This window comes from Phodopus roborovskii, unplaced genomic scaffold, assembly GCF_943737965.1.
Source record: "Phodopus roborovskii unplaced genomic scaffold, PHOROB, whole genome shotgun sequence".
Classification (NCBI taxonomy): domain Eukaryota; kingdom Metazoa; phylum Chordata; class Mammalia; order Rodentia; family Cricetidae; genus Phodopus; species Phodopus roborovskii.
This window is the reverse complement of record NW_026126571.1, coordinates 9,612,051-9,624,503: the sequence shown is the minus strand read 5'-3', so window position 1 is coordinate 9,624,503 and position 12,453 is coordinate 9,612,051. Positions and strand designations below refer to the sequence as shown.

The 12,453-nt window shown below is 50.1% G+C and overlaps 1 protein-coding gene across 2 annotated transcripts in view; it reads right to left on the bottom strand.

The window, feature by feature from the left end:
• Positions 1-12,453, bottom strand: part of Tcf7l1 (transcription factor 7 like 1) — a 155,052-nt gene that overhangs the window by 124,452 nt on the left and 18,147 nt on the right. The gene's annotated exons all lie outside the window — the stretch shown is intronic.

The following is a 12,453-nucleotide window of genomic DNA, read 5'->3' as shown; positions in this document are numbered from 1 at the left end:
GATCTTTCAAACTCAAAATTAGTTTAATTGTCTAACTATCACCCGAGCAAAACCCAAACCGCCAACTAACATCCTGATTGATGGTTGGGGCTCCTTGCATTCCTGGCTAATGACTCTGTAATTATAAATTCCAGTCCTCTCAGGAAGAGCCTGACACTCCAGGATCCAGGCCAGTGGCCTTGACACTCAAGGCAGGGAGCTGGCTCTGCCTGTCACTCAGCAGCAAGTGGGGTGGTGTTGGTGGCACAGCTATGTAGCGGGAGGGCAGGTCCTTCTCCCGCCTGGTTAGGGAACCAAGACCTGCCTGTGGGACACCATCTGCCATGTCTTGTTTTCTCAACACCTACAGATAAACGATTCGCATTTGTTACAAGGTGAAGAAGAAGACCAGCTGTGTGGGCTGTGAGAACAGGCGCTACTCAGGCCGTGGGAGCCAATGTTGTTATGGAAGGGGCTGAGGCCCAGAGGGGAAGTGGGTGTGCGCTGAGTGTGTGGGACCCGCGGGACGGGAAGCGGCTGGATGAAGGTATGGATCGGGCAGCAGCTGAGACTGGTGTGAAGGGCTAGGTGGGACAGGAAGGGCCTTCAGAACGGGTGGGGGAGTTGGTGTGAAAAAGCAAGGAGCCACCATAGATTCCTAAAAACGAAGAATTGGGAAGGTAGATCTGATCGTAATGGACAAGGTTAAGCTCAACGGAGGGAGCAGACGGGATGTTCTAAACCGGACTTCTGTCCATGATGGTGGCAAGTCTGGCTGTCTGCCCATTTTAGTCCCAAACTCTCAGTCGATAACCTGCAGTTGTGTTCAAACCCAGCTCTGCGGGGCACACCCGGCCCCTGACATTCACTTCAGACTGTGCCTTCTCCCTGGCTTCACAGGTCCCCTCAGGGGCTGCCCCAGGACCTGCACGCCAAGCTCCCTTTTTACTTTAAGAAATATATTTATATGCTTGTGCGTGGGCCCGAGTGTGTTTAAATGCACCCTGTGTATGTACGCAGCAGCCCACAGAGGCCAGAAGAGGGCGCCAGATCCCCCAGAACTGAACTGCAGGCCATTGTGTACTGTCTGGTGGGTGCTGAGAACTCACCCGGGACCCTACTGCATACTATAATACAAAGAACATTGGGTCCCTATAGTCATTCACAGTCTGAACCCTTTCTAAAGTCCGAAGTCTCTTCTGTGATTCAAGGCACTCTCTTAATTGTAATCGCCCCACCCCACAAAAGCAAAATTTACATACTTCTAACACACAATGAGCTGAAGTTATATTGCCATTCCAAAAGGGGAAGACGGGCATAGAGAAGAAATACCCGGCCACAGCAAGATTGAAACTCAGCAAGGCAAACACCAAATTCTCTAGCTCCATGTCCAGGGCCCTTCCAGCTCCGCTGCCTGCAACCTACACCTCTCTCTCTCTCTCTCTCTCTCTCTCTCTCTCTCTCTCTCTCTCTCTCTCTCTGGCTGGTTCTACTCCTTGTGTGTACTTCTTCTTCTTGAGCATCTCATTGCTCATGACGACTCCAACACAGCCACAGCTCCATACAATGACCGCTCGGGCCTCCTGCCCTCATAGAGCCTTCACACAGGGATGTCCCTGCCATTCATAGCCTGGGCTTGGTGGCTTTCTGAAACCATGGAGGAAATTTCCAGCATTCCTTAACTCTTGCATCCTTCTTGATGCTACAGCCAAATTCAGCTCCCAGCTTGAAATGGCCCGGGTCCCTTGAGCCGCATCAGCCAGCTTGGTGCAGTTGCTTTTCAGGAGCAGAAAAATGCCTTCCACTCTTTCACAAGCTGGAAGCTTAGTTGAGTGGGGTACTGGCCTGAGGACACTATTCCCTTAATCCCAGGACTGAGCAAAAGATGACTCCTTACCTCCCCAGCATAAGCCTTGCTTTACTGTTAAACTGTTGGCTCCTTTTTCTCTCCAAACTATACACTTTGTATTTCTTTCTGCTCTGCTTGCTATTTTTCACTGTGCACATGAGTGTTTACCAATAATCACATGGCAGAGTCAATATTAGGCTGCTTTGAAATCCCCTCTGTCAAAGAAATTAATCCATTGATTCATTACTTTTAAAAGCAAGTTCTTAGGTCAAGGGTAAAAGGCAGCCGCATTCTTTGCTAAGATATCACAAGAATGGTCTCTAGCCCAGCTGCTAATACTGCCCCCACCCCAAAACCGCTGAGCCTCCGTAGTCCACACTGCTCTCAGCAATACTGTTTCAGGCTTCTAATGGGATGGCCCATTAAACCCCTGCTTACAACATGTAATTGCTTTCCTAGTCCAAAATCTAAATTTTCTGCATTCTTCCCCATAACTGCACGGTCGGACCTGTAATATCCCACCTCTGGTTCCAACTTCTCTACCCGTTATTTTCTATAGCAGGACCAGAGAAATAAAAGACCACGACAACAGGGAGGAGTCATGGCAGGAAGCTGAGAGTTTACATCTTTCACTGTGGGAGTGAAGGAAAAGGTGTGGCCATGGGGGAAGACCTCAAAAGGCCCATCCCCGGTGACACTTCCCCCAGCACACTAGGGGCCAAATATTCAGATGCCCAAGACTGTGAGGGGACTCTCATTCAAAATGCAATTCCCACCCAGCTTCCGGAAGCCACACGTCGGCTGAACCGACGCTGTACTCAGTACACCAAGTTCTGGAGTACATGGGAAGTACGAAGCAGAACCCTGGGTACCTGCCGCGCCCGTCAGCCTACGACCATTCTGCAGCCCTCACGCCTGCCCAGGCCCTGCTGCTGCCCCCACCATATCCTCCTATCTCTCTGGACCCCGCCTCTAAGTCCCAAAGTGCCTGCCTGTGTGTGAGATCACAGTGGTCACCTAAGATAGAGCACGCCAGGTCCAGATCACAGCTTCTCAACAACCATGCTCAGCACTGGGCAAATGCTGCTGTCCTCCGTGCTGGGCTCTGGCGCCCAGTCCTGCTGCCAAATTACTGTCTCCAGCCTGAGGGCAGATTACTCAGGAGGCAGATGTTACAGCCCCACTGAACCTGGAGGCTATAGGACAGTTTAATAGGTATGAAAAGAATTCACTGTACCATTTTCCTCACAAACAGGGTCTTCTCTAAAGGTTCACTTTATCTTTGATTATGTGTATGTGTGTATGCCTCTGTGCAGGTATGTACCATACCTGAGAGTTCAGAAGAGGGAGTCAGATCCCCTGTGCCGAAGTTACCCACTGTGGGTGCTGGGAGTCAAACTCAGCTTTTCTTCAAGAGCAGTATACACTATTAACCACTGAATCACCTCTCCAGTTTCACAACAAGCCCTAAAAACGCGTTCCACTCTCTAGTTGCGACTGTGTTGGTTAACTACGCAAACATACATGCATGCGTGCACGCACACACAGGTAGCCCTAAGGAGCTCAAATTGAAAGGTATAAATGTTAACTAAATCAAGTGGCCACCAAGACTGTAACCTCTTCTAGACTTATGAACTGACCAAGGCCACAAGTTATCACAAACACACACACACACACACACCGACAGCCCCAGCGTCTTCAGTGCCACGGAGCACAAAGAAAGCCCGGTGTTAGATGTGTAAGTTAAACATTTGGCATTATGAAGGAAATGAACCGCAGGGAAATGCAGTAAGGCATTTAAAACTCTCCCTGTAGGTAGCCTCCAGGGATGCGTGAAAATGCTTCGGGATTTCCTTGACCCTGAAAATAAATCATGAAACAGGGGTTCACTTTAAGAGCCTAGCCACCAGTAGGGCGCATATCTGCAGAGCTAAGGACCTGTTTTGTCATCCCAGTGAAAGGGCAGGTGGGTATCACTAGGCCTCACAGTGGAGCTGGATGAACGCAAGGTCAGTGGCTTAAAAAAAAAAAAAAAAAAAAAAAAAATGCTGAATTTCTTTGATGCCCTAGCTTAAACATGATTAAGAGTACTGCCCAGTGCTAAAGAGGTTAAGAGCACCGGCTGCTGTTCCAGAGGACTTGGGTTCAATTCCCAGCTCCCACATGATGGCTCGCAACAACCATCTTTAACTCCAGTACCAGGGACCTGACAGCCTGTTTGGAACATGCTTCTGGGACCTGGTCAGCAGGGATGACAAGAGGCAAAGGCCTGCTGGACAGTGGAGGGGCTTTAGAGAATCTGGGGGTAATGGCTGGCAATTCCATGTCAGCCCATGTCTGCTGGGAAGGGTACAAGCCTGCCAGGCGGGGATCTTTTTAATCCTGTCTTTCAAACATCCAGGGAGGACTCTGAACTATAGGCTTTGCCTCACAAACTTGGCTGTGTATCAGAAGCCCCTGGGGAGCTTTTAGGAAATTCCAGTGAAGCCTGAGCCCCACCCCAGCCCAGCTGAGCCATGATCTCTGGGGGTGGGGGCTGGGCATGAGCATTTCTGAAAAGGTCCCCAGATGATTCTAATGTGCAATCCCGGGTTGAGAGCCACTGGACCCTCTGACCTTTGAGGGCTTTTCTTTCTCAGAATCTGGAGAGAGTGCATTTCGTGTTTATCTTAGTGGTTCTCAGAGCATGCCCCAGGGCTGCTGGAGTCTGTTTCCTCCAGGTTCACTCCAAGGCGCCCTTTATGGGAAACTGAGTAGGTGAAGAGTTCTCTCCCTCTCTCTCTCTCTCTCTCTCTCTCTCTCTCTCTCTCTCTCTCTCTCTCTCTCTCTGTGTGTGTGTGTGTGTGTGTGTGTGTGTGCCTATATGCATGTGTGTATGTACATACGAATGCACATGTGTGTGGAGGCCAGAGGTTGACATGGTGTGTTGTCTTCAGTTGCTTTCACCTCATATTATGAGACAAGATAAAGTCTCTCACCACACCTGCTCTTTTGTGGGGAGGGGAACAGGATTTCACTGTGTAGCCCTGGTGTCCAGGAACTCACACTGTAAACCAGGCTGGCCTTGAACTCACAGAAACTCACCTACCTCTGTCTCCACAATGCTTGGATTAAAGGTATACACCATCAAGCATTCTTTATGGTCTGAGCCATCCCCCAACCCCCTGGATGGACAATTTTGATGCCCAAGGTTTGGTTGCAAAATAAAAAAAGTTTTGCTCCCCACTCACTAAAAGCACTAACTCAGTAAATTTTGGTCGCCCAGAAACACTCAAAGATAAACCAGAATCAAACATTTAGAAATTTCAGGGCTCTGGTGTCATTCCTCAAACAAGCAGATGCCGCCAAACAAAGTGAAGAATTACCAATCAATGCCACAAAAGTCGGAGAGGTAAAGAGCAACGGACCCCCAAAGGCAGTCATAAAAGAGAGCCCAGAACTCTCTTAGGACCAAAGAGCACAGAAGGGTCTCTGTCTGTGTGTCTGTCTCTCTTTCTTTCTCCCCCCCCCTCTCTCTCTCTCGCGCACACACACACACACACACACACACACACACACACACACACACACACCTTGGAAGATCAAGAACACTTGAGAACCTCCACTCCAGCACTCAACCTTCTAGCTGAGCTGAGTGAGGAGCAGCCTCAGAGCTACAGGGCATCTAACCCAAGACATTTCAGCTAATACGCGCCCAGGCCCCACAACCCAGAGATTCTGAGAATAAGATTTAGCCACTTGTAGTTGGGGGGGGCTGTACAATATTAATTCTCAACCTTAGGCGGACCTCGTAAGGCATAGCTCTCTAACTCTTATTTCCTAAGGGCAGTCAGCCAGGCCATAGCCTGACACCAGGCTTGCCATGCCAGGCCTGTTCCCCAGGCTATCCACTGGGCTCCACCCTGAGTTCTACCTCTCGAGACGCGGCTACATCTAGCTCTGTCATCTGGCCTAGATGGTACAGACCCTGTAGCAAGTAAACAAAAGCCAAGCCTGGGTCCGGTGTGGACAATCTCATACTCTTACCACGGGCTAAGCATGTACAAAGTACTTATTCGTGTATACACATCTATGCACATACATATGCGTACACTTGTATAGGTGGGAACGGCCTCTCTGACCTGCAGCCTTCCTCTAGACAGAACATGGCACCCCACACATCTTCCCCTTCCTCTTAGGCATTCATGCCCACCCCGAGGGGACAGGAAAAGCCAGCAGGTAAACTCTGGGATCTGGAAAGCAGCCCCACACATGCCAATGCATCTCTCCTCACTCAGAGCCCAGATCTCACTTTCCACACCTTAAAGAAAACTATAGCCCACGGGCTGACGGCTGTAATTTAAGAAAAGCGGTGGATGAGAGAAAGATGCCTTGTGTCAGGGTTCAAGCAGAGGTGGTGGTGGTTGTTTAATTAGGGAAAGGGACCATAAAAGCGGGACAGGGAAGTGGGGAGACCCGCCTCCTGAGACAGGAACAGCAGGAGAGAGAAGAGAGGAAGGAGGGAGAGAGGGGAGCAGACAGAGGGAGAGAGACGGAGAAGGATGGGAGGTGGGCGGGGCCTTTTAAACCGTGAATGTGCACAGGTGATGCTCTTAGTGGCTGCAGCTGAGGGCGAATCCTTTAGAGCCCCAAGGACAGGCCAGTACAGATGCCTGAATACTAAGGCTGACTTTCGAGCCCCTCCTACAAGGACTGAACCAAACAGCCACATTTTATTTTATGTGGAGCGTTTTTTGCTGTTGGTGACAGGTTTGCTTGTTTGAAACACGTCATATTTCACTAGGCTAGGCTATAGTCCAGGCTGGTCTAGAACTCACTATATAACTCAAGCTGCTCTTGAACTTACAGCAATCCACCTGCCTCAGCCTCCCAAGAGCTGTCATTATAGAGGTCAGCTATATGTCAGGCTTCCAGATGACATTTTATAGACTTTATTTTCCTTAAGAAATATCCTAGGTCATGTGTGGCTCCAGAGCACCAGGAGATCTGAAAATCCCCCAGAAGATTAGGATGAGCAAAATTACCGAGGACACGGTGCAGTCACCTCACTCACCTGGGGCTGGGGAGACAGCTCAGACAATAAAGCGGCTACCACCCAAGTATGAGGACCTGAGCCTGGATCCCATGACTCAAAAGAGCAGGGCATGGAAGTACACGCGTGTAACCCAGCACTGGAGAGGTGGAGGCAGGTGGACCCCCAGAACTTTCTGCCCAGGTCAAACTTCAGGTTCTCAAGAGACCCTGTTCCAAGAACAAGGTGACGGGCAGGCAAGAGGGCTCAGCAAGTAAAGGCACTTGTAGCTCAGGTCTGGTGAGCTGGACCTTGCCAAAGGGGAAGGAAGAGAGCTGTCTCCACAAAATTGTTCTCTGACCTCTACGTGAGTGCCTTGGCATGCGCGCCCCCATAATAATAAATTATAAAAAGCATAAGGCGGAGAACAGTCGAGAAAGATATCTATCTCAGTGCTGGCCTCTGGCCCCCACGTGGGCACCCTTGCCCACGCCACGCACAGGGAGCGAGTAAACAAGTAAATAAATGGTTTAGATCTGTGGTCAAAACTGGGAGATTTTTGTTTGTTTGTTTGTTGTTCTTGTTTGGTCTTTTGAGACAGGGCCTCCCTGTGCAGCCCTCTCTAGCCTGGGACTTATGGTAATCCTCCTGCCTCTGCCTTTCAGGTGCTGAGATGACCGGTGTGCATCCTCACCTGGGTCCTGTGCTTTTTCTTTTTTAAAACAATTGTTGCTCCTCAGGCACTCTGTAGCCTCAGAATGACCACTAGGAGCAGCATTCACTCCATCTACTTCTTATAATATACATTTCCAAAGCGCCGAACTAAGGGAAGCATTTTTGAAATGAGTCTGAGCCAAGCCTGCTGGTAAAAATGCTGTGCTGAGAGGTGGGCAGGGTGGACAGCGGGGCCCGCCATGGTTAGTTGTGTTTGCTTTTTTTGGTGTGCACAGGTGTTTGTCTGCTGCTTTGCCTGTGCACCACAAGTGTGCAGTACTCCCAGGGGCCAGAAGAGGGCATTAAATCGCCTGGAACTGGAGTTACTGACCATTGAGAGCTACTAGGTGGGTGCTGGGATAGAGCCAGGATTTCTGGAGGAGCGGTCAGGGTCTTAACTCTAGCCCAGTTTGCCTTTGTTGAAAGAGTGGCCGTCCCCTCCTGGGAGGGGCTTCAGGGCAGAGAGAGTAGTAAAGGGCAAAGGGAAGGAGACACTTTCAGGAGCGTGGCGTTGATCTGTGTGCCTTCAACAAGAATTTGGGCACCATGGCGGTGAGCGGTGAGTGTTTGGAATCACAGCGGAAGTGACATGAATCTAGGTGTTTGATAAAAACAAAGCTACATACTAAAAATGCTCATTTTTCTACATATTAATTTTAGATTTTTGAAAAGACAAATGGACTTTTAAAGATTTTACTTTTTTAAAAATGGGCATGCGTGTTTGTCTGCTTGTCGTATGTGAAATGCCTGCATGCAGGTGTCCCCAGGGGCCTGAAGAGGGTTCACAAGCCCTGAGTCTAGAGTTCCAGGTGGCTGTGAGCTGTCTGAGTGAGGCCAGGAACCGAACCTGGAGCCTCTGGAAGAGCAGCAAGCACTCTTGACCACTAACGCATCTCTCTCCAGTCTGTACTTTTTAAATTTTTAATTATGTATAGGTGTATGACGTTGTGTACACACAACTGCAGTGTCTGTGGAGGCCAGGAGGGGGCATCCTGGAGCTGGTAACAGGTGGTAGAAGCCATCCCAACCATGTGGGTCTATCCTTTGTCAGAGCATCCGGTGTTCACATTTGCTGTGTTCACAGTAAAAAAAAAAAAAACTGAGCAGGCTGAAAGAAGCCCCCGGAACGCCAGGGAGTGCGTCCCGCAACGGGGCCCATCTCTCACCTTCCAGGGACCCCCTCCTCCTGAGGCCAAGCCCACCACTATTTATTTAGACAACACTGGTCCCACCTTCCAGGGCACTGCAAACCTTTCTCACCCCGAAGCCCAATCGTGCATCCACAGGCCTCACAGCCAACTGGAGGAAACCTGGCCGAGGGAGGGAAGCCAGCGTGCTACTCTGTTGAGTTATTCACTTACAGAGAAGCAGACTCAGAATCACTTTCTTTTTTGAAACAGGGTTTCTCTGTGTAGCCTTGGCTGTCCTGGAACTCTCTGTAGACCAGGCTGGCCTCAATCTCACAGAGATCCACCTGCCTCTACCTCCCCGGTGCTGGGGTTACGTGTGCTACCACTGTCCCGCTATAATCATTTTCTAAAAGCAGAGCAGGTGGGTGAGAGATACTCTAATAGTAGACAGAGCTGGAATCCTTTTGGAAAGGCAACAGGAAGCTTCCCTAAGCTTTGCCATATACAGTTTAGTGATCCAAGCACAGTGAATGTCCTTAGGGCGGATGTGGGGACGGAGGACATCTAAATCGTCTCATGTTTTTAAAAAGCATGAGTGTCTCCTCAGGGCTCGTTACAGGGACCATTGGTCGGCCAGGCCCCTGGGTTTGTCTGCAGCGAGTTGTGCTCTGGGCTGCAGAAGTGGGGTTTCCAGGTAGATGCTGAGGGGCCTCTAGGTGGACCCTGCTCCCCGTCCTGTCTGCCTCCTGCCCCCACAGCCCTGGTGCACACCCAAGGCTGACTCCGCGTTCTCAGTGGAGCGCCCAGCCTCCAGGGAGGCACAGGTGCCTCCTCCTCCTCGCCCCCTTGCTGCAGATATTCTAAGTTTCCAGGGCCCTTTCTATCCCGGATGTCATTTCTAAACTTCATGTTCCCTCCCCTCACAAACCAAGTCATTAGCAATTATACGAATTGCCCCTCACCTTTCACTTGCCCCAAGGTCTCCCCTGCACAGAGTAGAGGGGCTCAAGAGGGGAAAAGCCACAGTGGTCTCTCCATCCTGCCCAGCTCACTTTGTCCCCTCAGTCACCTGAAGGCAGTCTGCCTGCTGCTCCAGCTACTCCTCCTCAGGATCCAGCGGCAACCTCAGCAAGAGTCTCCCTGTGTGTGAGTTCTAAAGCTCGGGACCCCCAAAGCGCAGACACAAACAACCATATCAATAACGGAGCCTTAGAGTGTGATAACCCGTCTCCAGTTCAGCATCTTTCCTATGTAAGCCACACTGTGCAGGTTCACACAAGTTACCATGGGAAATGATGCCACATAGCAGGGGCTGGGTAAGGGAGATCTGAATGTGAACGAAGCCTGTCCCTTCCCCTAAATTGCTGTGTGACTTCAGGAAGGGATATCGGCTTCTCTGAGCCTTGATTTCGTCTTGAGCAAAACAAGTATAGCCTTGGTCCCCACCCCAGGGTCGGTCTGAGGATGAAATGAAATGATGAATATACACATACATATACATCCATACATACATGTTGTGTGTATACACATACATACATACATACAACAATCCTCTGCACCACAGACGAGAGAATGAAATTACCACTGCAGAAAAGTGCTCAGGGGCTAGGGCTGCCAATTGGCTCAGCTGGAGATGTACTTGCTATACAGATATGAGGGCTTGAGTTTGGATTCCCAGCTTGCAAATCCATACAACAGAAAGACAGAGAGGGACTGAGAGAGATAACCCGACACCAACCTCTGACGTCTGCATACATGCACACACACGTACACATGCGTCACAGACACAGAGAGAGACGCTCGGGTCCTGGTCCCGATGGGTTTCTCATAAGCTTCCTCAGTGGCTTCTTGTTAAGAGCTTCCTTCCCCTTCAGTCTTGAAGGCTTGCTTAGTCTAAGCATTCTTGGTCTCTCTCCTAGCTAGACGCTGGCAACATGTCCCCTACTCAAGACTTAACCACCCCAAATCTCTCCGGACATGACGAAAGTCTGCTGAGGTCTGTTGAAAGTTATGTGGGTACACAAGCGCATACCCACATACTAATTCCTGCGGCAATATGGATACAGTGAAGAGTGGACGGGGTAGGTTGGAGTGTGGCTCAGTAGGTAGAGTGCCCTCCTCACATGCATGGGGGGCCTGGGTTCAATTCCCAGCAGTGCATAAACTAGAGATGGTGGTGCACACTCCGTGGTGGAGGCAGGAGAACCAGGAAAGAAGATCATCCCGTGCTACACAGTGAGTTCGAGGCCAACCTGGGCTACAGGAGACCCTGTTTCTAGGCCTCCAGAGATGGGGGTGAGGGTTAGTAGAGGAAATGAATTTCCACGTACACAGCCAATGAATGTACTCATGGAAACTTTGTAGGAATCAAGACTCTATACATACATACACACACACACACACACACACACACACAGGCCTTCTGAGTTTCTTTACATCTGCCAGCACGGTCACTGGGCTCGTAAAGATGCCTGTAGACTCCATTTGGCATATACATAGAGAGTCCCATTGAATGCAGTGGCTTGCTGGGCCCCCAGCTCCCCCCATCTGGTCAAGAATGTACTCAGGAACTCTGCCTGGAGGAGAAGAAAGAACACAGGGGGTTTCTGTGTACTCCCTGCCGGGTCCTCGCCTTCAGCAGACTGGAGGAAAAGGAAGCCAGCCACGCCAGGACAGCAGGCTGTGTCGGTCATTCCTGAGGCAAGGGGCATTTTGCCAACTGTGCGATTCCCTTTGACTTGGTGGATCTGACCCAGCTCTTCTGTGGACTATTGTCCTAGTCCCAAAGAAGGAATGGCTTGGTGGATGCGGCTTATGCATACTGAAGGGAGACCAGAGAACACCTCTCCTCTCCAGGTTCAGGAAGAGCGAATGACCTGGACGAAGATCGAACCCAAAGGCTCAAAAATAGACAGTCAAGGTGGAGGAGGGGACACGCATGTCTGCCTTAGAGAGAAGTCTGTTTACCCAGTGTTATTTAAAAACAAGAATCCTGAATTCCCTTCCTACCTCATTATGACTTCTTTAACATTTGTTTTTAATTTATCCGAGATCATAATCTTCACTGAGAACTGCCTATGAGCCAAACTTGAACTCGAAAACCAAGCTGGGCCTTTTGTTCTGCCTGCGCTAATTAGTGTACAAAGGAGAGTCTGATTTCTCCCCTCCCCACAGTCGGAAACACTGGCTCCCATTGATGCAACTACAGCATGGAAAGGGGTGCAGGCTGCCGACTGGGTAACGGCCCCGGAACAGGTATCAGGAAATGAAGGTTCTAATCCTGGCTGGCTCACGGTGGCACACCGCTGACACAAGCTATTTCAAGCACGGTGCCTCATCTTTAAATAACTGACCGCTTCCTGCTGGGATGTGCCTAGTACCTGGACTAAAAGGCGACAGGGGCCTCTCGCCTCCAGTCACAAAGTGCCAACGGTAGAACAGCCAACAAACCCATGTATGGCTCTCACCCTGAAAACGGCTTTTGTGGGAGACAGTTCCCATTAGGTGCTATTTGGCGGGTAGCCTCTATGGTCCCTTCATTCATTCAGCAAATACCAAGAAAGGGCCTTCCATGTGGCTGGTGCTATGATTGTAATAGATATGGAATAACCGATCCACTTCCTGGCATCTTCAGCAAGTCTCGAATCCAGGAGACAAGTATGTTTTGGATGAAGAGGGTATGTGTTTACCAACAGTGAAATGTACTGAAGGATTTGCAGCAGGGTGACTGAGGCTGAGAGGCAGAGGAGGCGCAGAGAAGGCTAAGATCT